Source organism: Tamandua tetradactyla, chromosome 23 (genome assembly GCF_023851605.1).
Source record: "Tamandua tetradactyla isolate mTamTet1 chromosome 23, mTamTet1.pri, whole genome shotgun sequence".
NCBI classification, from domain to species: Eukaryota; Metazoa; Chordata; class Mammalia; order Pilosa; family Myrmecophagidae; genus Tamandua; species Tamandua tetradactyla.
The window spans coordinates 8,063,885-8,088,873 of NC_135349.1; the positions used below are offsets into that span (position 1 = coordinate 8,063,885).

Consider the following 24,989-nt stretch of genomic DNA (forward strand, 5'->3'; position numbering starts at 1 on the left):
ATCAGCACACTGAAATCTGCAAATTATTTGCCTTATATACCACTTCAAAGTCATAAAAGCACATTGTCATTCCCGACCCTTGTCTTATTATTCGAAGTTAACAGTAATCCGAATGTACATCAGGCAGGTGTTCCTGTATTTGCTTTAGCCCATGTAAATTCTTTTGTGAGGTAAAGCAGTCCCCTTCACTTAATACTGAATCATCCTTACATGTGGAATGCAACTTGCGTTCCATTTAAGAAGCCCCAATTGACAAGTGCCAGCACAAATATAGTAGTTTTTGCTTAAGGGGTACACATGACTCTTTTTTATTATTATTGTGAAATATAACATATATACAAATAAGAAATAAATTTCAAAGTACATTTTAACAAATAGCTATAGGACAGATTTCAAAGTGTGGTATGGATTACAGTTCTACAATTTCAGGTTTTTCCTTCTAGATGCTCCAAGACACTGGAGACTAAAAAAGAAGTATCAATACAATGACTCAGCAGTCATACTCATTTGCTAAATCCTAACTTTTCTGTTATAACTCCTCCTTCTCCTTTGATCCTTCTGCCAACCTTTAGGGATATTTTTCATGTTAAAAGGGAGTGTCAACAATATGGGATAGAAGGATGAAACTGGTTGATGTTCTTGGAGATACTGGCCCCTCTGGGTTTCAGGACTTACTTATCTGGCCTAGGAATCATCTGAAAGTTTTAGGTTTCTGAAAAGTAAACTTAGTACCTACAACATTTGTAAGATCGCAGATAGAGCTCTGGGTTTTCTTTAGAGTTAACAGGAATGATGTTGGTTGGGGTTTGGCAAACCATGGCAATTAGCAATATCTAGCTGAAGCTGGCATAAGAGTATTTCCATAGAGTACAGTTCTCAACTCTATCCGCAGGGTAGGCTGTGAAGCTGGTGGCTCTGATAGTGTCTGGATGAACTCCACAGGAGAGGCTCGCTGGCTGAAAAAGCAGTGAAAGAGTCTATCTTCTTCCTTAAATGTCTTCAACTGATCAGATTGTCTTGCTGTGGGAGACATGCCTTAGTTGCTCACGGATGTAATCAGCCACAGATACAATCAACTGACTGACGACTTAATCCATCAGCCTTCCTGGTTTTCAACCAGCCACTAAATATCCTTGCAGCAATGGTTTGGTCAGTGCTTGCCTGACCAGACAACTGGCATAATCATTTGGCCAAATTAACAGCAGAATCTAACCATCACAGCCATTGATCCTTATTTTGTTACATTTGTTTTCCCCTTTTGGTTAGGATGGCTTTGTGGATCCCAGTGCCAGGGCCAGGCTTATTCCCTGGAGCCATGTCCTATGTCGGAGGGGAGACTCACCCCCTGGACATCATGCACGTGCTTCTTGAAAATAAAAAGTGCACAGTTTAAGGGAATGAGCATAGATGTTAATTTGGGGTGACCTGGACTGTAGTTGGAATAAATTAGTGCATGTAAAAGTCCTCAGTAAAAATGCTATTGTTGCCTATTATTTCTAGAGATTCTCTATTAAGCACTATTCCAAGTATTTACATTTACTCCACATAACAACCTTGTAAGGTAGGTATCAATTTCATCCTCACTTATGCAGATGGGGAAACTGAGGCATAAAAAGGTTAAGGACTGTCCAATTTTACACAACTTGAAAATACTAGGTCTAAAAATAGGCAGGCTGACTCTAGAGTCTGGCCAATACTACAGATGGTTACAAGGGAAAGGATTACTATTGGGCCATGTTTTGCACCTTATATGATCTTGGACAAATCACCTAATCTCCAAAAGTCTCAGTGAAATGAAGGACTCTTAGAGACCATTTGGCTGTCAGAAACAGACCCATCCAAGTTAGCTTAGAGTGAGGAGGAATTTCTTCTAAGAGGCTGAAAGTTGTATGAGGACTTCAGGAAGTATGTTGACCGCCCCTTCCTCTCGAGGCTACTAAAATTCTAGATAAAACGTATTTTTACACCTTTTAAAATACTTTATAAGCTGGCCCTGGGTCCTGGCCTGGCTGTGTCCCTGCGAGACCCTGGGCTGGCCAGGCTCTCCCGGGCCTGTTTCCTTAACGTCTTGGGAGAGCCAGAATGAAAACCTGCCATACTCCAACCGCTTCGCCTGAGACTCAGGCCCGCATACATAATGTACTCCACACGTGAGTTACTGGATTTGTTTTCCAGTTTCTCTTTTTGACATATTCTTCCGGCCCTGGAGTGGGGGGATGGGGGAGGGGAAGTCGGCACCTCCCGGCGGTCCCCGCGGCCCTCGAGCCCGGGGGAACCACCGAGACGCGCGGCCTCCGCAGTCCTAGAGAACGCGCCTCCCCGAGCGCCCGCCGGCCGCACTTCCGGCCTTTGTGTGTCCGCCCGCCGCGGCCTGCGGTTCCGGGCCTCGCGCGCTCCAGCCCGTCCGTGGGGTCCTCGTGAGGTGTTGCTGCGGTCGCTCCCAAGTCGTAAGCGTCGTTCCACGCGGCTGTGGCTTCTGGGGCTCCCCAGACGGGCCTTGGGCCCGCGGGAGGACTTGGCCGGGAAGCCGCTTCTCAGCTCCTGCCCGCACACTTCCGGTTTCTCCCTCTGTCGCCTGCGGGATGCCTCCTAAGACAAAAGGCGGGGAGTCCCCACCCTCATTTCAGGCATCGTTGGCGCCATCCTTGCGGGTGGGCCCCGCGCCCTTCCAGCCCACGCTCCTGTCCGCGGAAGCGCCTTCTGAAAATGACCTTTTGGAAAGTCCAGGTTGTCGCCTCTCAGAACGCATCCTGGATCCCCCTTATTTTACGTTTTTTCATTATTCTTCACCAAACGGTTAATAACCCCAGCGTGGAGCTAGGTACTGTATAGGGGGAATGAAGATTCAAACGAGTTTTTTGTTTTTCCGGAAATGGGACCCTGGTAAGGGAAATACCAAGTGCGTTCTTCATTTAGTGTGTTATCTCCTAGAGACTGGAGAGACGCAGGTAAGGGACACTGCGGCAGGGGCAGAGGACGGCCCAAAGTGGGTGGTATTCGAAGGAAAGGTAGGAGTCGGATGTGGGGAAATGCCCCACCACCCAAGAGAAAGTTTAACATTCCAGATGGCAAAAGAACAAAGGTGGAAAAGTGGCAAGACTGCAGGGGGAGCAGTAAATACGTCCACACTATCTTAATAAATGTTTAGTCTGAACTGGGTAATGGAGCTTCTAGAATATGTAACCCCAAATTCCTGCCCCGGAGATTAAATTAATTATGCTAAAGGTAGTTAAGCCCTTAAAAAACAAAGGTTTGGTTTTCTGATTATTTTTGGGAAGACTAGCAAAATGAGACTAAATGCCGCTTATTGGCTGTGTGGCCTTGGGCAGTTTATTTTCTGAGCCTCAGTTTATCCTGTTTCTAAAGGAGGAAAAATGATGGCAACCTATTTAATAGGGAGGAATGAATGTGATAATAATGTATGAAGCACACATCACAGGTATAGCAGGTAGTACTAAAGTGATAGCTTTATCATTATTATTAGTAATAAACATCAAGAATGCGATTGGTTCATTTTACCTCAGTCAACATCTCCTCCCACTATAGAATCACCTGTGTACAGTGGGCAGAGTAAAAAGGGGGAAAAAAGGAGGTCCCAGAAGGTGATAGGAAAGATGTGTATGGAAGCTTGACATTGACTTGTTCTTCCCAGAATTTGGATGACGCATGATCTACCCCATCCTCCTGTAATATCCACTCCATGATGTGCCAATTTGTTCTGGGTTCAAGTAAGCACAATCTTATGCAAAATCATTTTTTAATGACCCATTTATTTTTATGTCGCTGGAGACTCGTGTGTTTTAGAGGCCTGTTTACAGAAAACATTCTGAAATCATTGAAGGGTCCAAAGTTGTCTCCAGTTATAGAATCCCTGCCGTACTTTTCCCTTCTTGGGAATTGAAGGAGAGTGGTTTCTCGTCCTCCCTGTCCTTTGTGCCCCTGGATTTTTCTTTTTGAAAGGGAGTTGGAGGAGCTGGGTTCTTTCCTGGGACTAATTATTGAATGCATTTTTCTCATGAAGTGTGTTTCTCTGGAGGCCCCTGCCCTGCAACTTGGATGGAGAGTGGTCTCAGAAGTGAGGTGGTGAATCTTAAGAGGTGACCAACTCTGGGATCTAACATTCAGCCTCCCTTTCCTGGCTTCTGTCTGTCTCACAAACCAGGGATGTGGGCCATTTTACACATCTTTCTGCATATGATTAGCAGTGGTGTCACTCCATATTTTTTCCTCATATAATCAAAGGTCTGGCACTTTTCCCAGGGTCTTCATTTTTCTTTTGCTAGAACTTCTCTTTCCATTTCATTTCTATCCCCAAGTACCTCATTTCAGTTTCTTTCTAGTCTGCTTTTTAAGATTTTTTTTTTTCTTCTATGAGTACTTTCTTCTTTGATTCCTTTATTATTCAGGCTTGAAACCAAGTGCCTTATTTTTCCTTTTCAAGCCTATGTCTGTAGCAAAGGCATTTGTGCTGTATTATAATATACACAATCCTGAAAATCTTCATGTTCTGTGAAATCATTTAAAATAAAAACTAAGGCTAGTAGGGTTGTAGTCTTGCTCAAAAACATGTAGCTTTGTAACCGGAACTTAAAAAAAAATTTTTTTTAAGTGTTAGCACAGTTAAAAGGCACTAAATTCCTAAGGAATAAAGGAATATTATAGTAGATACAGGAATTTACCTTAAAAAATAAAGGAGACAGTAGCTTGTTGGAGGGGAATATAAAAGTTGAGGCAGTTAAGGAGACAGGCAAATGCACAAAAATGGGAGGGAACTCTTCCATAAGCCTTTCGAAAATAATACCTATGGCCAGTGATCTAACCAGAGGAGAGAAGGGAAGTGGAAGTAGTGTATTGCATCTTGCTAGATTAAGCTTTGCTAGGGTGGGGTACTTCACATTCAGGTGCCATTGCTCAGTGGCACAAAACCTTAGCCTGCTGAGAAAACTTGAATATGAAACCACATCACTTCACATTTTTCTAAGCTCATTCCCCTGATGTGCTAACTCACCTTCCAGAAACATCCATCTTAGCTAAATAGAGCTATCTGGCCATTGTTTTCTTCTGGTCGTTCTGTAATCCTTCAAGCTACATTTTTCTTAATTTCCCAGGGAAGTTATATCATCAGTGACCGTTTTTGCTTCTATAAAAGAGATGTAGAGATAGAAATTGGGAAGGCATGTGGGTGGCGAAAAAAATTGGTGTGGCAAATGTCCATGAACAGATAAGTGGCTTAACAAGCTGTGATATGTACATATGATGGAATGTTATGCAGCTGTAGGCAGAATAAAGTCATGAAGCATGTAACAGTGTGGATGGTTCGTGAAGACATTATGCTGAGTGAAATTAGCCAGAACCAAACTCTGTGGTCTGACTAATATGAACTAACATGGAGTGAACTTGGAGAACTGAATTTAAGAACGCAGGTTATCAGAAGATAGAAGTAGGGTAGAGATTGGGCAATTGGTGCTGAAGGAATACACACTGTGCAGCAGCACTGTTCTAGTTTGCTAGATGCCGGAATGGAATATAACAGAAACAGAATGGCTTTTAAAAAGAGGAATTTAATTAAAGTTGCGAGTTTACAGTTTCAAGGCCGAGAAAATGTCCCAATTAAAATAAGTCTATATAAATGTCCAATCACAGGCATCCGGGGAAAGATACCTTGGTTCAAGAAGGCCGATGAAGTTCAGGGTTTCTCATCTGGAAGGGCACATGGCAAACACGGCATCATCTGCTAGCTTCTTCTGGCTTCCTGTTTCATGAAGCTCCCTGGGAGGCATTTTCCTTCATCTCCAAAGCACTACCGGATGGACTCTGCTTTGTGGTGCTGTAGCATTGTCTACTCTTTCTGAATCTCTCATTCGCCAAAATGTTTCCTCTTTTATAGGACTCCAGTAAACCAATCAAGACCCACGCAAATGGATGGAGACACATCTCCCCTAATCCAGTTTAACAACCACTCTTGATTGGGAGACATCTCCAGGGAGATGATCTAGTTACAGATTCAAATATACAGTATTGAATACGGATTATTCTGCCATTTTATGAGATGGGATTTTGATTAAAACATGGCTTTTCTAGGGTCCATACATCCTTTCAAACCAGCACAAGAACTGATTGTAAAAATTCAGAAATGGATAGCATGATACTACCTGATTGTAGCACAGTAATATAAGTGCACTGAATGAAGCTGAATGTGAGAATGACAGGGGTAGAAGGGCTGGGGGACACATAACCAGAAGAAAAGATAGAGGATAAAGATTGAGATGGCATAATTTAGGAATGCCTAGAGTGTACAATGATGGAGATTAAATGTACAAGTTAAAAAATGTTTTTGCATGAAAAAATGGGTGTGGCAGATGGTGAGATTAAAATATAGATAGTCCAGGCAGTACTCAAGTTGCAAGTGTCCAGTTTACAAATGTTCTGTAACTGTTACACTCTGCCTCCTTCCCTCTCGGCTCCTACCACCCTATCTGCCACCCCTGAGGTCCCTGACCAGCAACCAAGAGTTAAGGCCCAGGAAAATGTCTGATCTGGCATCTCTTCCTCACCACCTTCTTCCGTGTGTCCTTCAGGGAAACCATGTTTATAACCAGCTCTTCCTGCCCCTCACTGCTTACCCTTCAACTATTCCTTCTTAAGTTCCTTCCATCATCTCCTAGCTTCCATCATCTCTTAGCTTCCATCACAGGCCTTATTTATTACCTTAGGAAACTTACTCTCCCTTTTTCTCTCACCTTCTTCATTCCATTTGTAAACTTAAAAACAACAATAAGCCAGAGATACAGGTGTATTGAGGAAAAAGACCAGAAGTACTGAAGTGAAATTACGTGGGTGCTGTCAGCATCTTAAATGCTTCAGTGCCCAGACATATCACTCAGAATCTCCACGGAAGTAATCCGTTTCTTCGGTAGTCCTCTAATCTTCAAAAGCTAGGCTGCAAAATCAGTAAAGTAGTGTTTCTAACCCAGTTTTATTGTCTTTTTTTTGTGTTTAAATGCTAGAATTAATGTTTTCTATTTTTCATTACATGCACACAGCATTTCACCTACATTATGTAGATTATTTCTGAGTGACTTGAGAAGTCTGAATTTCTGTGTTTATTTTGTAATATTCAAAGAACTCTAAGCCTCTTTAAAAATAAAAACAAGCTGTATATCCTTTACTTGGGCCTTCGTCCTTATTTCTCACACCTTATTACAGAGTGTCGTGATATTTCTTACCCCATTTATGTAGTAAATATTTTTACTATTTATAAGAATGAAGTGATTCAAACACTCAAAGTCCTTTTGGGCAATGGCTATAAAGCATTCATTTCCCTGTCATCACTAATCACGCCTGGTCTCACTTGAAATGGTAAAACCTTCTGTTTTTAGGATTAGGTCTGTAATTTTAGTCTGTTCTCTACACCCTGGTTCTGTCATTGAAAGAAAAGTGAGACCAAAAGTAGGAACGTGTCAAAGATGAGCCATCTTTCAAGGAAGTTCACATCCTAAGGGCTCCATCTGTGATAGAGCTTTGCCCAGGAGTGAGAAATGTTATGCTGTAAAGGCTTCCTTCCTAGCAGTAGCCTCTTGTTGGCCCTTGGCTTTGTTTTAATTGGGAGCTTAAAACTTGTCCTTCCACCTCACTGAAATTCCATGAGAAAGGATATATGAAAGCACCCTGTCACCTATAAAATATCAGTGCATGTGATAACAGACACAATGCATTAAGCACCTACCAGGAAACCAAGATGGATACCAGATGCTTTATATCCAGTATGTGTCTCTTAAAACTCAGAACAACCCTGCAAGGTTGGAATTAGCATGCCTGGGACTGGCAGGACGAAGCTGCAGTTCAGAGGGTTGCTAGATCCCCACCACTAGAAAGTGGCAACAGCTAACAAGCTAGTTTGACTTCAAGCCCAGGCTCTTTCCACCAAAATCCTTCTCCAGGGTCAGGCTCTTATTTTCCTCTCTACCGAAAATGAAAGCAAGAGAGACATTCAAGTTGTTAAGCAACGGTGGATAGGGCTCAGAAGGAAAGCCCACTGAATAATCAGCTGCTTTAGCAAAGCAGGCTCAGAAATGCTCAGACTTTCCACAACCTGTGTTTACTTTCCAGGCCAGGCCCCAGGCCTTCTGGAAAACTGTTGGCCTCTATACATTTTTGGTAGTTTTGCTGCATGATGTTTGCAAAAGTGTTTAAGGTATGAATGTAGTATGATAGTGCAGTTTGGAGGTCACTGGAGAAGACCTAATATTCCTTACCAGAAGTTTTACCTTGGGTGTATTATCTAGTAGATAATGCAAATGACAAACAAAATGGGTAAACATAAGGACTTCCTTTGCTTTTAGAAAATAGCCATTCAACAATGATAATCTAAACAAAGAAGTTTTTTTTTTTAAGATGCTAAATGTTTTCATTATGTTTTGAGATACAGCTTGATTTATAACTGCTGGTTTGAAAGGATGTATGTCCCCTAGAAAAGCCATGTTTTAATCAAAATCCCATTTCATAAAGGCAGAATAATCCCTATTCAATACTGTATGTTTGAAGCTATAGTCGGATTGTCTCTGTGGAGGTGTGATTTAATCAAGAGTAGTTGTTAAACTGGATTGGGTGACGACATGTCTCCACCCATTTGGGTGGATCTTGATTAGTTTTTGGAGTCCTATAAAAGAGGAAACGTTTTGGAGAACGTGAGGAGATTCAGAGAGAGCAGAGAATGCTGCAGCACCACGAAGCAGAGAGTCCATCAGCCTTTGGAGATGAAGAAGGAAAACGCTTCCCGGGGAGCTTCAGGAAACAGGAAACCAGGAAAGAAAGCTAGCAGATGACACCTTGCTCACCATGTGCCCTTCCAGCCGAGAGAGAAGCCATGACTGTTTTAACCATGTGCCTTCTCACTTGAGAGAGAAACCCTGAACTTCATCAGCCTTCTTGAATCCAGGTGTCTTTCCCTGGGTGCTTTTGATTGGACATTTCTATAAACTTGTTTAATTGGGACATTTTCTTGGCTTTAGAACTGTAAACTAGCAACTTAATAGATTCCCCTTTTTAAAAGCCATCCTGTTTCTGGTGTATTGCATTCTGGCAGCTAGCAAACTAGAAAAATAACCTAAATGCAACAATATATTTTTCTCTAGAAAAACTCGAGCCCTTTTTCCTCCTGCTCCAAAAGGGCCTGGCTGTGCTTTAGGCTTCAGCAGAGCTGTCAGTTCAAGATCTGCCATCAGCACATCTTAGCCAGTCCTTTCACCTCTACTGCTTCTGCGTCCCATCTCAACTCTTTCTTGGGTACTCTTTGAGATGGGTGAAGCGTGTCTTTCAATAAGCTTCCTGAGAAAGAGTGCCAGTGGAGTAAATAGTTTGGAGATTTGAATATCTGAAAATGTCTTTTTGCCCCCCTCAGAACTATTTTTTTAGTTTGGGTGCAAATTCTACTTTGAAAAGTATTTTCCCCTGGAATTTTGTCTTCTGACTTCGAGTGTTGCTGTTATAAAGTCTAAAGGCATTCTGATTCTTGGTCCTTATATGAGACCTCCTTTTATTTCTGGAAATCTTTGAGTTCCAACATTTTTCACATCGATGAGTCCTCTTGTTGGTTTGTTTCCCCTTCATTTCGCTGAGAATTCCGTGGCCTGTACATGTTCTTTATTTCTGAAAAATGTTTTAAATTGTTCTGTCAATGTTTCCTCCCACTTCTTTTTCCTCTGTTCTCACTTTATAAAATCCCTAAAACTCAGATGTTGAATCTCCTGGGTTATACTCTAATTTCTATATCTTTTTCACTCATTTTTAAAAATCTCTTTGTCTTCTTCTATCTGCTGGGAGATTTCTTTAACCTTCTCTTTCACTGGTTTTTTTTTTTGTTGTTGTTGTTGTTTTCATTTTTCCCCTCCTACTTTCCATTTCCAAGATTGTCCTATTGTTTTCTGAATGTCCCTTTTACAGAGCAACTTGCAATATCTTCTCATATTTCCGAGGATGTTAAATGCAGTGGGTTTTGCTAGATGCTTTTTTATACCCCCTGCTTTATCATGGTTTCCCCCATGTTCTTTGTTTCTATTTTCATGGCCTGCTCTTTCCTGAAACATCTTGGCGGCCCACTCACATATCATTGTGAGGCTCTAGGCAGCTGATTGGCAAGACTCTCACTTGGGCAGGGCTTGGCCAGTGATGAATTTCCCTTAGATCACTTGATGGGGAACTGGGATCCAAACTGTCCAGCTCTGTAGATCCTTTCTCTTGGTCACTTTTTCTGGAGGAAAATCCTCCAGCTTCTAACCCCAGGAGTCCAAGCCTGGCTGCCAGCACTCTGGATGCTGAGTGAGCAAACGGCCTTGACCAGGTGGCATAAGGCCAGGGCAGTTGGTCCACTGTGGATGTAAGGCCTTTGGGCTCTAATATTCAGGCTACCTCCCGAAGAGTGAGAGCCATCCCCGACCCCTGCCCCAGGTGCATGCTTTTCCCTAGAACAGCAAGCTTTTTCTGTAAAGGACCAGATAGTAAATATTCTAGGCCTTGCAGGCCATATGGTCTCTGTCACAACTACTCAGTGCCACCAATTTAGTGCAAATGCCCCCCTAGACAACATGTAATTGAAGGAGTATGGCCGTGGTCCAGTGAAACTTTATTTATGGGTGCTGAAATTTGAATTTCATAAAATCTTCACACATCATGACTATGATTCTTCTTTTAATTTTTTTCAACTCTTTAAACATGTAAAAGAAAAAAAAAACCTAGACCGTGGGCTGTACGAAAATTGCTAGAGCAGCTTGCCAACCCCAGCCCCGGAACATCATTGCCAAGGCCTCTGAACCTTTCTTCCTCTTTCGGTTACCAATGCCTCCCAGCACTAACTTTCTTCTGTAGGTGGAAGGGTTACTGGATCTCTCTCCCTTATGTTGCTCCAGGATGTGCCATGGAAATTTAGACATTTATGAATTGCCTTGGAATGGAAAAGGTGGTACCAGTAATTCCAAGAGTTCCTGCCAAGTTCTACCCTGGGGTGGAACAAGTTGTTGATTGTTCCTTTTCCCTGGCATTTAACTGAGGTGATAAATGAGTGCAGAGGGAGCCGAAAGTGGAATGAGTGAGGGCTGGACCACAATTCTAACCCAAAGGCCTGGAAGGAGCCCCCAGCTTATCTAAATCAGGGCGTTGGACTCCAAAAAGCAACAGAAATTGTTTTAAGTAGTCTGGTACCTGTCTAGTTACATCTTTCAAATTATCAAGGAAAGAAATTCCACCTTTCCTAGTTGCAGGGCAGAATGGGGATTTGGAGCAGAAAAAAGCTGGGTCCAATTCCTGCTTCTGTGAAAGTCATTTGTCCTTGAGGAACTTCAGTTTCTTTCTCTAAAATGGGGATAATCACCCCTACCTCATTGGGTAGCTGTGTGGATATGACATATAGAAAGTCCCTGTGGGATCAAGGGCACTCAACAAATGACAGGTATTATCATTCTAATTTATCTAGACAAGGAAACCCAGAGAAGTAAAGGGCATACAGCTACTTAGGGGTGGAAGCAGGAATAGAACTTGTTTTCTCAACCCTCCAGTTAATATTCTTTCCCCTTCCTGTGCTATTTGAAGAGCCGGCCTTGTTCTTTTTTGTAACCACACCTGGAATGCAAAGGTAGGGAAGGTTCCAGCTACCAAAGCTGCCACCACCTTCAGAGGCTGCTGGGGTCTTTTCCCCGCTTCTAACAGTACCCCGTACTTTGGTTTGTGCTGCAAGTCGCAGGCTAGGGCCAAACACTAGGCAGAGCTGGCCGCCCTCTCTGGCACCTGGCCCAGACCCTGCAGGAAGGATCACTAGGTCCCATCCCTCCCCACTTCACTTCTCCTCCCCCCACCTGCCCCTACCCCCTCCTGATGAGGCCTTGCTCTTCCCCTGGCTACACCACTAGGCCTGGCCGTGTAGAATGATTCTTTGCAATGTGTTTACACAGGGAGGGGTGAGAGCAGGGCCCTGGCTGGATTCAAACCCTAAGGGCCCCCAGCCCTGTTTACATAAGGAGAGAGGAAGCCAAAGCAATGAACCTGTTGCTCAGAGGACCCAGATTAAAAACAAAACCGAAGTCCAGAGCCCTGTTCTGGGGCTTCCTTGTTTCTGGGCTACTCCAAACAGAAGCAGTGCCGGGAGCGTCGTTTCCTAGTGAGGCCTGTTTCCCTGGCCCTGGAAGGGATGTTTGCACAGGGCGACAGCAAGCGGTCACCATCTGGCTGTTCTCTGGCTGAGCAGGGAACTGCTTAAGGGTCGGGCACCCTCTGTGCAGCAGCCGCGCACAGCACTGCTTCCATGATGTGCTTCTGATTATGGGATGCATTTTGAGGGTGAATATTGATGATAGGGTGAAATTTCTTAAAACATGGATATTCTTTTTTTATTTTCCCTTTAGTTCATATCAAAACCAAAATGAATGTTGTAGGGTCTCTCCTCCCATTTCATTTTGTAAGGTGGTGAGAAATACTATTTTCTGCATTTATAGAATGGTGGTGGTTGTCACCTATGAGTAGTTTGTAACTTCCAAAGCATTGCCATATCCATAATTTCATACAGTCCTCAGAACAGCTAGGTGGGAAGCTGTGGTAGACTGATCTAGGCACTCCAATCTAGACATGTTCTTAACCTTAATCCATATTCTTATTGATAAGAACCCATGGGACCTCCTGAAAATGTCATTTTTAGTTAAGGTGTGGCCTAATGGAACAAGAGTGGGCTCAATCCATGTTGCCAAAGGCCTTATAAAGAGAAGAAACAACAAGCCGGAAGCTGGAAAGGCTGCATAGGATGAAGTCAGAAATCAGCAGAAACCAGAAGACCAACACAAGGAGAGAGAGAGATCACCAGTGACAGGAGGCAAAGGTGGAACCCAAGGATTGATTGCAGCAAGCCAGCACCAGAGTGCTACAGGTTTCAGGGAGATTGTATCACCTTGCTGACACCTTGAGTTTGGACTTCTTGCTTTCCAATCTATGAGTCAATAAATTCCTATTGTTAAACCAAGCTGTTGTGTGGTATTTGTCATAGCAGCTCTCACAAACTAAGACAGTAGCCTTCACCAGAATCATCCCTATTTTACAGGTGAGGATTTGAGGCAGAGAGATCAAGTGACTTGTGCAAAATCACACCGCCAATGGGACAACAAGATGCAGAACCAGTCAGGACCCTACTTTGTGGTGATTTGAACTGTTATGTAACCGAGAAAAGGGTCCATTCCTGTGGGTGTAGAACTATTGTAGGTGGGACCTTTGTTTGGATTAGGTTATTTCAATTGAGATGTGACCCACCATATTCAAAGTGGGTCTTAATCCTCTGACTGGAGCCCTTTATAAGAGGACAAAACACATACAGAAGGTAAGAGATGAAAATAAGGGAAGGTCACAGAGAAAGGCTCCAGAGAAGCTGAGAGGAAGCTACTGAAGCCAGAAGCTGAAAGCAATGAAAGCTGGGAAGGACCAGCAGACATCAGCTATGTGCCTTCCTATGTTACAGAGCTGTCCGAATGCCAGCAATCTGTCTTCAGAGTCCAGGTATCATCCATCCTGTTGATGCCTTGAGTTGGACATTAACATGGCCTAAGAACTGTAAACTTATAAGCTGATAAATCCCCATTGTAAAACCCAACTCATTTCTGGTATACTGCATTTCATCAGCTCTACCAAAACAAAACGCGCTTTGTCACCCTGCCTTCCCAATTTGTCTTAATGTATAAAGTGAAGGTATAGAGAACTTATTTCAATATGTACATATGTTGCAGATGGCTCCCAGGAGAGAGCTTTGCCTCTTAGGAACTTTCAGGGAGCAAAGGCGTGAGCAACAAAGGGCCCAGAGCCAGGGGTTGGAGTCCATCAGGGAGCACTACCGATGGACCATCTGTGCTGCCTGACCTAGCCTCACATAGAGAGCCTGAGACCACATACAATATACAGAGTGAGACATCAGCTATAGTCATGGAGGCGAGGGAGTACACTTTACAGAAACACCAGACCTTCCCTCCAAGTTCCTCTTCCCCGGCCTCCGCTTGAGCTTTGTCTCACTGTATTCAAACCTGCACATATGTTATAGGTTGAATTTTTTCCCCAAAAAGATAAGTTGAAGTCTTAAACCCCATTATTTCAGGATATGGTTTTATTTGGAGAGAGGGTCATTGCAGTTGTCATTAGTTAAGATGAGGTCATGCTGAAGTAGGGTGGACTCTTAATCCAGTATGAGTAATGTCCTTATAAGAAGTCCAACGTTGTTGGACTTGAGTTCATTGTCAATGAAGCAACGATATATATTCAGATGTCTTACATAGAAACACACACAGAACAAGGTCATTATTGATTGATGAAAATGCTGTCACCAGAAGCTCGTAGGAACCTAACCCTGTATTTCCCCCAGAGCAATCATTTGCTAATGCAATGAGTTCATGACAACTTTATAGAACATCACTACCATGAATGAGAATCAAGACTACATTCATACACAGTCTCTTTTGGAAGTTATCCCTTCCTCCTCTGCCTGATATGTATTCATCTCTTGCCAAAACTACTAAAACTCAGATTTTTTTTGTCTTTCCCTTCAATGCACCTGAATTCTGCCTGCCATCATTCCTTTAACCAACCTACATTCAGATAAAATGTATTTGAAGTATTCCTACTGCGAAGACCTCACTTCCTTTCCTCCAAAAATTCTGATTAGCCCTTTCCTTCATCCTGCTTTATGCTTTCTCCACGTGCAGTGGCTGCCACAGGTTGTCAAAACCAGAGAGTGGCTCCTCTAAAACAGGTTGTCAAAACCAGACAGTGTCCATCAACAGAAGAGTGGCTAAACAAACTGTGGTATATACATACGATGGAATATTATGCAGCTTTAAGACAAGATAAACTTATGAGGCATGTAATAACATGGATGGACCTAGAGAATATTATGCTGAGTGAATCCAGCCAAAAACTAAAGGACAAATACTGTATGGTCCCACTGATGTGAACGGACATTCGAGAATAAACTTGAAATATGTCATTGGTAACAGAGTTCAGCAGGAGTTAGAAACAGGGTAAGACAATGGGTAATTGAAGCTGAAGGGATACAGACTGTGCAACAGGACTAGATACAAAAACTCAAAAATGGACAGCACAATAATACCTAATTGTAAAGTAATCATGTTAAAACACTGAATGAAGCTGCATCTGAGCTATAGGGTTTTTTTTGTTTTTGTTTGCTTGTTGGTTTGTTTGTTGTTGTTGTTTTTTACTATTATTACTACTTTTATTTCTTTTCTTTATATTAACATTTTATATCTTTTTCTGTTGTGTTGCTAGTTCCTCTAAACCGATGCAAATGTACTAAGAAACAATGATCATGCATCTATGTGATGATGTTAAGAATTACTGAGTGCATATGTAGAATGGTATGATTTCTAAATGTTGTGTTAATTTCTTTTTTTTTTCTTTCCGTTAATAAAAGAAAAAAAAAAGAAAAAAAAGAAAAGAAAAGCAGCGCCTTACAAAGGAGAGGCACACCCCTGACATCTTCTGGACATTTGAATTCAGCCCTATCAGAACCCTTCAGTTAACTGAATCAGGAAATTCCCTCTTATTAAACAATTTAATTAGATTTCTGATACTTAAAACTCCAAGAGTCCTGATTACTACATAGGTATTGATGCCCATAGCCTAAATTAATCAAACATAATGTATGATGGAGAAAAGTGCCAGCTGCATAGTGGAAGGAAAAGAACACAACTGTGAGATTGTAAATACAGGCTCTGTCTCTTTTCTGTCCTTAGACCTGGGTTTGTCCTTTCATTGTAAAATATGGGGCATAATAAATAAATAAGGGACATAACGAAAAAAAAAAAAAAAACCAGACAGTGGCTCCTCTAAAAGCTCCGGAAGTTTTAGCTGCCTGCCCATGTTTGTACATCTGCTCTGTGCTTCATATGCTGTGACCTTCTTGGCACAATCAGTGTCCTGTTCCTTTATAGACTACACTAATGCTTAGAGGCAGCTCTTTGTGGGTCCAGTTGCTAGCCAGGTTCCAGCCTAACTCTGAATACTATACTGTAAATACTATAAATGGTTCCCACTTTATCTGCAATTGATGAGAGAAGTCTTAGTATTCACACCTTCATTTTCTGCAGTAAAGGTTGAATCCCAGAATTTTAAAATGCAAAATCTGTGCACGCCTTGGACAAAGGAGGATGAGACCTGGAAACATAGCCCAGTGTCATCATTGTCTTCTTTACTTTGGTTCTTAAAGTGTGCTTCCCACCCTGTCCCACCAGGGGCCACTTTGCAAGCCACTGGACTTGTACTGAGCTGTCCCACAACTCTGAAATTATAATAGTGATGCAATAACATTATTAGCAAGCAACAATAGTTCTGATGTACCAGGCCCTGTGCCAGGGGCTTTATATACATGAATTCGATTAGAGTCTCATGACAACCTAATGGGATTGGAATCCTTATTCTTTAGAGAGAGACATTGAGAATCTAATAGGTTAATAACAAGCCCAAGAGCAAGTGGTGTAGATTGTATTAGAGCCAAGGCAGTCTCTGCACATCTAGCCCATATGCCACATACTGTAGATATGATTTGGGCTTATGTGGGGATGAGGCCACAGGCATGTTTTGTTATTATTATTGTTATTATTTTATTATATATATTTTAAATTGTGGTCACATGTATACAACATAAAAGTTGCCATTTTTAAGTGTTCATTTCAGTGGCGTTAGTTATTTTTACAATGTTGTACTAACATCACCACCTTCCATTACTAATACCTTTTCGTCACCAAATCAGTAATTCTTTACCCTTTAAGCAATAACTCCCCTTCCTCCTTCTCCCAGGCCCTGGTAATCACTAATCTACTTACTGTCTCTGTGAATTTGCTTATTCTAGATATTTCATATAAGTGGAATCATACAATGTTTGTCCTTTTGTACCTCACTTATTTCACTCAGCCTAACATTTTCAGTATTCATTCATGTTGTAGCATGGCTCAGAACTACATTCCTTTTTTATGACTGAATAATATTCCACTATATGGGTAGACCACATTTTGTTTATCCATTTACTTACTGATGGACACTTGGATTGATTCCACCTTTTGGCTATTGTGGATAATGCTTCTGTGAACGTTCATATATAAGTATCTGTCTGAGTCCCTGTTTTCAGTTATTTGGGGTATATACCTAAGAGTGGCATTGCTGGGTCAAATGGTGGGCCCATGTTTAATTTTTGAGAAACCACCAAACTGTTTTCCCCAGTGGCTGTACCATTTTATAATCCCACCAGCAATGCAAAAGCACTCCAATTTCTCCATATTCTCACCAATACATGTTCCTTTCCATTTTAAAAATACTTTAGTGGATTTTTATTGGACACCAATGTCCTCATAAACACCCTCATTCAGACTCAGATGGTTTTGCATTTGTGTAACTAGATATGGACTGGAACTATATTTCTCATGACTACAGTTCAAAGCTGAGGACAAAGAGGCACAACATTTTTTAGGACACTCACAGCACAGAATAAGATCTAAGATCTCAGATGCCACTTACATGGCAGGCAAGACAAGCTCAGATGCTTTGCTTGCTGAGCCAGTTTTCCTACTCTACAAGTTTAGATGAAACTGGCAAGAAAGAGAGAGAGGGCTTTGTAGGAGTCTCTCCTCCATGGACGATTTCCCCTCCCATTCACCATGAAACCAAGTGTGGACCTCTCCAAAAATTCGGGTTTGGGTGGAGAGGAGTATCAGTAGCAGGGTGTGCTGGTTTGAAAGGATATATGTGCCCTAGAAAAGCCAGTTTTAATCAAAATCCCATTTCGTAAAGGGAGAATAATCCCTATTAAATACCGTATGTTTGAAACTGTAAACAGATCATCTCCCTGGAGATGTGATTTAATCAAGAGTGGCTGTTAAACTGGATTAGGTGACAACATGTCTCCACCCATTTGGGTGGGTCTTGATAAGTTTCTGGAGTCCTATAAAAGAGGAAACATTTTGAAAGAGATTCAGAGACAGCAGAGCAGAACAACATAGCCACGAGAAGCAGAGTCCGCCAGCAACCTTTGGAGATGAAGGAAAATGCCTCCCAGGGAGCTTCATGAAATGGGAAGCCAAGAGAAGAAGCTAGCAGATGATGCCTTTCTCGCCATGTGCCCTTTCAGCCAAGAGAGAACCTCTGACTGTGTTTGCCATGTGCCCTTCCACTTGATAGAGAAACCCTGAACTTCATCGGCCTTCTTGAACCAAGGTATCTTTCCCTGGATGCCTTACATTGGACATTTCTATAGATTTGTTGTAATTGGGACATTTTCTCGGCCTTAGAACTGTAAACTAGCAACTCATTAAATTCCCCTTTTTAAAAGCCATTCCATTTCTGGTATATTGCATTCTGGCAGCTAGCGAACTAGAACACAGGGGAAGGCTGGAATCTCATTCTTTGATTGGGCATTATCTTAGTCAGCAAACTTTCTCTTACCCAGGCAGGTGGAAGAAGATGCAACAAGTCTGCTGTTTAAGATGGGAGGATGACCCAATGGGGACAGTATAGTAGCCACATTCCTGCCATTAGTTGCGGTCAAGGATGCCTGAGTTTCTCACAGATGAAGTGGACCCAGAAGATGGTAGCTGGGCCTGAGCTGTCCTATTGCTGCCCCACCCAGGGGATCCCAGAAAAAGGAGGTCGTGCAGTGCCTTGAAAGGGACAAGTGCCAGATCTACCCAGACAGTGGACCGTGTAGTGAGCCGGCCCTTAAGGCTGCCTGAAGATTGCATGCCTGTCTTCCATGAGCTGGTATTTGGATTTCATTCCATTTGTGGCTGACTGTATTTTCCAAAAGTGACCACAGCATTATTTGTGGTTCCCCATGTGCTTCCATAACCTTCTATTCTCCATTAAGAGGTAGCGTCTTTTTTCCTTCCCCTCAAGACTGTGTGTGACTTTATGACTGCCTTGAGGAACTGAATGCACTGAAAGTGATGCTGGTGACTTCTGAGGCTAGATCAGAAAAGGCAATATGCCTCCTCCCAGCTCACTCTCAGATTCCCTCCCTCCCTATCCTTCTCTCAATGCTTGTCCTTGGCTCCTAGACACCATCTTGTGAGGAACCCAGGGTACATGAATAGACCACATGTAGCTATTCTAGCAAACAGCCCCAACTGACAGCCAGAGTCAGTCAGCAGACTTATGGGTGAGTGAGCAAGCATTCAGTTGCGTCAAATCCCAGCCCTTGAGCCCCCCCCCCCCCCCAGCTGAACCAACTGGAACAGAGATGAGCTGTCCATGTGGATCCCTGCCCAAACTAAGCAAAGTAAATGTTGTCATTGTTTTAAGTCATTAAACTTTGGGATCATTGGTTTTTCAGCCAAAGTAACTAGAACACTGTGTTTCCTGAGAAAGCAGTAAGAGCCAACATAAAGAGGACAGACTTTAAGCTTAAGTAAGAGACTCTTGACCCTTCCCTCTCTCTCCTTTCAGCCCAAGATACCAGAAAAGCCACAGCTTCGAATGGGAAGGAGAGGGGGAAGTGGTCTCCTAGAGGCAGACCCCCCTTACCTTTCCACGGCAGATTTCTGAGCCACAACACTGACTACACAAACAGTAAGTGAGGAAACCCAGTAAAAACGGGAACTTTTGAAACAAATGTGAGACTGGGAAGAATCTTAAGTGAAATTTTTTTTTTTTTTTTTTTTTTTGACTAGGGAGTCTGGAATCTCCACCAGGAGTCATTTAAAAATCTGTGACTGAGGCTGAACCCATATAAACTGAGAAGCTTCAGGGCTCTGTCCCTTCACAGAAGCTATTAACAACCCAACCTGCAAGAACTGGCAGAAATCTCTTTCTCTAGAAAACCATCAAAGGCTTGCAGAAAAAAGGGTAAGCATTGAATCAAGAAAAAGAAAGTCCCCTTAAAAGAAGTGGCATCTTGTGGCACTCTGGCCAGTCCGTCCACAACCCCTCACCAGTTTGGTACCACTGGCCCACACTCCCAGAGCATGGACCCCTGGTCCCATTTCTGGATTTATCAAAGTAGCCCTCATGTTGTTTATATGTTTTGCAATCTTTTGTTGAAGCCTGGACATTTGTTATTTCAATATTTAATACTGGAATTATACTCCATGGCATCTGTTCCTTAAGCTTGCATCTAGCTAGGGTTATGACTGAACTTTCTTTGAATGCCAAGAGCCAACAAAAAATAAAAATAATATTAAGAAGAAGGAAAATAAGAAAACACCTTTTCCAGTCTTTGCAGATTGACGTGCATGAATGCTTTCCTTCAGAGTTTATCCGTACAATGAGGTTAGAGAATAGCTCTAGGCCAAAGCATAGGGGCCTCCCTGACCTTTCTACACCAGCGTATTGTCTTGGAAAAGCACCTGTGTCCCTAGGAATTCCTCTTTTTACAGAGACATGAATGTCCCCTCTTCCCTAGGGAACAGTTTTTTCATGGCCCAGGATCTGCATTGTATGTCCTTACCTTTGCCCCAGGCAGCATGACTTGACTGCTCTCCCAAAGAGTTCTGTAGGAGAGCTCGGTGAGCTGCCTTCTACCCATTGGCAGGTCCTGGAATAGTCAAACCACCTCTGGACAGATTTGACCTAATATACATCCCCTCCCACTCTGTGCATGAGGGCTACTCTACTCATTCCAGAACCAGAACCAGGGATCTGTGCTGGCTCTGCACCTAGCCAAGGAGGGTGGGGAGGGGCCAGCCAAAGCAGCAGGAGAGGCAACTGCTGTTAAGTGGCCTTTGTCTTGATTTGCTGCTCACCCTGTCACTACTGTCTTGTCCACTGTCTTCTGAAGCTTTGAGATTTGTTTCTGCCAGTTCTTGCTGGTTGTTAAGAAGGGCTTCTGTGGGTGGCAGAGCTCTAAAGCATCTCACTCTGCCATCTTGGTGAGAGGGAGTGAGGGGAGAATTGTACTGTTGTATTTTACTTCCTACGGGATGTAAAAGGCAAATGAAAAAAATTTAATGAGAAGTCAGTGGTTTGGGACTCATAATGTATAAACATTGCATCAAGAACTACATATGGTGGGGGAATGATAGGAACTTTGTGTATGATATTGAATTTAAGTTGGCATCAAGACAAATGAGATGAGTACAGATTTAGGATGCTAAATTTATGGCCCATGGCAACTATAAAGAAAATATGAGAATATGCCAGGTCCTAGAGATAGAAATTAGAGTACCAGTTCACAAGAAAGCACCCACCCAGAGCAATAAGCAGGCCCTGAGGAGACCCTTCCCTGGTGTGTCTGCTGATCTCTGGTATCTAGAGTGTGGGTTTTAACAGGCCAGGACAAGTCCAGGGATCTGAGACCTCTGCCCAAAGCCAGGAACTCCAAAGGGCATTCACCCTTAAAGGTGAATTAGAATAAACCCTCTCCAAAGAGGAAAATGATGTGCCTGTTTGGGCCTTAGAAAATTCTTAACCACAAAGCCACCCTCACAAAGGTTTGGAGCATGAAATTATTCTGTCTACATGGCTCAAAAAATCTCCAGCTAAATTTGGCTTGTAGTAACCATGACGTACTAATGTCCCTGGGTACATGACAAAATTAAATATCGATTCTTCCTGCAGGCTCAACTAGCTCTCCTGAAGAACTCACTGTTAGGCATGGAATCATTAGGGATTCCACTCAGAACGAGTCAATACTTAACAGGTTTATTGAAGGGAGAAAGCAGGTTGGGAGCCAGTGAAACCTGCCAGCAAAGAAAGAAAAAAAAGGCTCCAGCTCCCTGTCTGAGAGCTGGGGTTTTTAAAGGAAAAAGTGCACCAGGAGGTGAGGCTTATCAGGCAGAAACAGTCCTTGACCATGAGTCTGTTTCTTCTGATGGGTGTGGAGCCTTCAGGTGGGTGTGGCATCAGCATGCCTGGGTATCTTACAGCCACATCTGGTTCTGCAAAAGAAGCTGAGGGGCCCCTGGGTTAAAAAGTTCCTTTTAGGACAGGTCAAGCCTACTTAAACTTAGGCCTAAGAGTCACCCCCAAGAGAACCTCTTTTGTTGCTCAGATGTGGCCTCTCTCTCCAGCCAACACAACAAGCAAACTCACCACCCTCCCCCTGTCTACGTGGGACATGACTCCCAGGGGTGTGGATCTTCCTGGCAACGTGGGACAGAAATCCCAGAATGAGCTGAGATTCAGCATCAAGGGATTGAGAAAAACTCTAGAATGAGCTGAGACCCAGCATCAAGGGATTGAGAAAGCCTTCTTGACCAAAAGGGAAAAGAGTGAAATGAGACAAAGTGTCAGTGGCTGAGAGATTCCAGAGTCAGGAGGTTATCCTGGAGGTAATTCTTATGCATTAAGTGGATATCACCTTGTTATTCAAGATGTAATGGAGAAGCTGGAGGGAACTGCCTGAAAATGTAGAGCTGTGTTCCAGTAGCCATGTTTCTTGAAGATGATTGTATAATGATACAGCTTTCACAGTGTGATTGTGTGATTGTGGAAACCTTGTGTCTGATGGTCATTTTATCTACCTTATCAACAGACGAGTAGAACATATGGAATAAAAATAAATAATGGGGGAACTAATGTTAAAATAAATTTAGTTTGAAATGCTAGTGATCAATGAAAGGGAGGGGTAAGGGGTATGGTATGTATAATTTTTTTTTCTGTTTTCGTTTTATTTCTTTTTCTGAATAGAAGCAAATGTTACAAGAAATGATCACGATGATGAATATGCAACTATGTGATGATATTGTGAATTACTGTAGAGCGGAATGATAAAAAAAAAGTTCCTTTTGTTTTTAAAGTTCTTTTTCTGACACCTGACATTCCTGCATTTTTCTGTTAATTGGAGGAAGCTGGGGTTGGATTTGGGTTAATGCCTTAGCTTAGCCTGAAGCAATTTTTAGAAGGAGCAGGGACATTGTATTTTTTCTTTGACTACTTCCTGCTGGGTACAGGCATAGTTGGGGAGGGGAGGTGGAATTGCTTCGAGACAAGCAGGGGCAGTACTAATTGGACTTTTGGACATCTTCTGTTGGAATGGGCTGATGACAATATGTTTGTTGTGATAGGAGCAGATTTTCAAGTTTCTATTGTAGCATGTAGGAGTATGTTTTCATAATTTTGCTGGTTGGTCATGGCTGCTATTGACCTGTGAACAAATTTAGTCAGACATTGTAAGAGACAGGGGCTAGGAGAAAAACTAGCACAAGGATAATTAAGAGCCCAATGAGGGGGAGCAGAATAGCTCATAAAGGGGTGGAGAAGAATGAAAGAAAATTTGGGAGAAAGTCTTCTAGCCATGATGAAGATGAATCTACATTTGCTAATTATTCTTTATTATGGCCACATTTTCCTTTAGTATTTTTAAATTTTGTTCTATACAACCTGTGTTGTTTATGTAAAAACAGCAGGTTTCATTTAATATAGCACAAGTCTCTCACCCTGTTGCAGTTAGGATGTCCAAGGCTCTCCTATTTTGTAGGACTAGTTTGGCTAAGCTATTTAAAAATTGTTCTTGTTCCTCTAGAACCTGGATGGTGGCATTCCATGTTTGGATATTCATGGATATATCTTAAATATATATCATTCAGGATACATTTAAGATAGAGGCTTCCAGCATGGGGATGCCAACATACCAGAAAAGGCTTCCATATAAAGTATGACCTAGCCCTGGGTTTTCTAGAATAGGGTTGTGGTGTCCATGACGGTCTATTGCTGGGTTTTTTAATAAACCCCTAGAGTAATGTTTTAAAGGCTTGTTTAGATGTTTTTCAAGAAAGGATCCAAGGTTGGGAATTTTCCCTGAGGAAACCATTTCAGAAGGTGTTAAGATTTGGACTTCAGAGACTAATGTAACAATATACAGGTTCCTGTCCAGTCATCAGGAAGTGATAGGTAAGCTGCGTCTGCACAGAAGAAATAATATCCTGTACCTATCATAGAAAGAGCTAAAGAGGGTCTTTGAAGCAGGACTTGGTGAGCGTTAATACGGGGAGGAAGGCAGCTTGGGGGCTGATGCTATCCCAGGTCGTAAAGAGTTCACATAGGGGAAGCATCTTACAAGGCTGAAATATTTATGTACTGGCCTTGACATAATACATTGTGAAAAAGAAGTTGGATTAAATTGTTTCTCTTTGGTACTGTTGGGAATGAGGCGTTAACAATTGGGTTGGTAGGGCCTTCTGTTATGTTACAGGTGTCAGTTTTCTGGGTATAGGAACAATTAAGAATTGTGACCTGACAGGGTTTTAGCAGGAGGCTTTGAATATTTGGCTGTTCTGATGCAATTATTTCACTTCCAGTGATATTGTGATTGGTTAGATCGAAAAGCTGCCCTGAGCAGTTTCCTAGTCCAAATAACAGGGTGTCATTTATAGAGTTAAGTAATAGAATTATATCTTCAGTGGATTGGCCTGTAGAATTACCTAACCTGGTGCCGCAAAATAGAATACTAGTCTGGTTAGTTAGTATGGTGAAACTGTTTAGGGTGTTGGGCACCCGTTTGAGGAGGCTTGAGTTTAAAATTAGGGCCTGATTGCAAAAGGAAGTATGGAGATGTCCTAAATTGGTATTTTGGGGATTGAAAGAGTAGTGGGAATAGCATAGATAGGGTCTGTCAATTATCTGGGGTGCTATTTCACTGGGACCTGTACCTCTCACTTTGGGGTCTTTCTTTGACCTCAGTTCTCTCTTATTTCTCCTATAGTGTATGGGTTGGCCACCTATATAAAGCGATTTAAAATTGGGTTGGTCATCTGCATAAAATACTTTAAATCCATAGTACTGGGAGGTTATTGTAGGCAGCATTTCTAGGCTCACTGGAAAGGCTAAAATAGAGAGAGAAGTGGAGTGTATACATTTTGGACATATCCAGCAATTTGTTTTATTAAAGGTTGTGGCAATACTTTGAATACTGGGTGCAAATGGGTGTTGAGGTTGAGAAGATAGTTGCATTAAAATGGGTGTTGAGGTTGAGAAGATAGTTGCATTATTACAAGGAAGGATGATATAAGCTAGAAAAGTAACATGGTGGA

General features: G+C 42.4%; 1 protein-coding gene and 1 long non-coding RNA gene across 9 annotated transcripts in view; one reads left to right on the plus strand and one right to left on the minus strand.

Moving 5' to 3' along the window:
* LOC143667014 (uncharacterized) overlaps positions 1-20,553 on the minus strand; it is a 38,206-nt gene extending 17,653 nt beyond the window's left edge. The window contains exon 1 of the long non-coding RNA XR_013167818.1: positions 20,468-20,553. This is a non-coding gene — a long non-coding RNA (uncharacterized LOC143667014). The remainder of the gene's footprint in view (positions 1-20,467) is intronic.
* Positions 2,398-24,989, plus strand: part of ZKSCAN1 (zinc finger with KRAB and SCAN domains 1) — a 64,015-nt gene continuing 41,423 nt past the window's right edge. The window contains exons 1-5 of one of the 8 annotated variants that reach the window (XM_077140681.1): positions 17,960-18,240; positions 18,473-18,783; positions 19,468-19,590; positions 19,692-19,866; positions 22,010-22,289. The gene's annotated coding sequence lies outside the window, so the exon portion shown is untranslated. Of the gene's footprint in view, positions 2,949-17,959; positions 18,241-18,472; positions 18,892-19,467; positions 19,591-19,691; positions 19,867-22,009; positions 22,290-24,989 lie in introns of those variants that run through there. The other 7 variants (XM_077140677.1, XM_077140680.1, XM_077140679.1 and 4 more) reach the window with 7 other exon arrangements.